Source organism: Octopus bimaculoides, chromosome 13 (assembly GCF_001194135.2).
Source record: "Octopus bimaculoides isolate UCB-OBI-ISO-001 chromosome 13, ASM119413v2, whole genome shotgun sequence".
NCBI classification, from domain to species: Eukaryota; Metazoa; Mollusca; class Cephalopoda; order Octopoda; family Octopodidae; genus Octopus; species Octopus bimaculoides.
In genome coordinates this window covers 52,575,601-52,577,147 of record NC_068993.1, presented here as the reverse complement: position 1 = coordinate 52,577,147, position 1,547 = coordinate 52,575,601, and positions in this window count along the sequence as shown.

The window sequence follows — 1,547 nt, the reverse complement described above, 5'->3', positions numbered from 1 at the left end:
ATATATATATATATATATATATATATATATATATATATATATATACATACATATATATATATATCTATGTATAAATAAATATATCTATGTAACTATATATACATAGATGTATGTATATATATATACATATAAATATAGATGTATATATATATTTGTATTTATACATACACATATATATATGTATGAACACACACACATATATGGATGTATATACATGTAAATACATAATTTTTTAATATTACCGTATGCATATATAATTGAATGTATAAACATATAGAACTATTACTCAGATAGTTACACATTAGATATATTCACATGGTTTACATGTATACCGAAAGAAACAATAAACAACATGATTGCAGTTGACCAGGAGTGGACAATAAAAAATTGGACTAAATATGCAGTGTAAATGCTTCAAAAGAACGCAAAAAAAAATGTTAAAATCATAAAAAAAAAACATGATGCTTTGATGGAAAAAAAATAAATAAAAAGAATTTCTAGCAATTTATGATGAAGTAAAGTGTTAGTGGCATTGAATGGTACCCTAGTAATCTATGGGTTACATCATCCAGTCATTTCAAATAGCCAAGCATTTCAGTAGATAGCAGAGCCTCACCTTGCTTAGACATGTATAAACATGTAGGTGATCAGCAATGCTCATTTATCACGGTGCTGAGCTGCTTAGGAAACCAGGATATGAAGTGCCTCCATATATATATAAATATGCATATATACTATACATATATGCATACATATATATGGATGTGTGTATATAGAGACATATACATACATATTGACACACACACAGAGACATATACATATATATATATCCACACACATATATAGTGGCATAAATATGACTACATATTTACCACAAGCATGCAGTGAGCACTTAAATGTTTACACAAGTAATACATAACAAACATTTTTCTATGTGTATGTTTGTGTGCTTGTATGCATGTAAATACATATATGCATGTATATGTATATATGTGTGTTTATATATATATATGTAAATGTATATGCATATGTATATATATATATATTATATATCTATAGATATAAATATATATATATATATATATTCTCTTTTGCCCAAAGTATGAAGTTTATATACGTATTACCTATATCATATAGCTCCGTAAACATCACTATTAGTATTGTTACTAGGTGGAGATGGCTGAGAAGTCATGACAATACATTGCATGACTGCAGCATTATCATAAACTTCTAATGCAAAGAAAGAAATATTATACACACATCCACGCACGCACGCACGCACACACACATGCACACAGACATAAATCAACAAAAAAAAAACCAAAGAAAACAGCAAAACATATTCATTGAACTGATTCTGTACAATGGTTTCTGTATTGAATTTTCTCCACCTCAGTATTCTAAATATGTGTATTATATATCCATATATATATATATATATATATATATATATGCACAAATGCAATTGTGTGTGTACATATATTACATAGACACACATTCATACATATACATATATACACACACATGTATATGTGTGTGTATATATA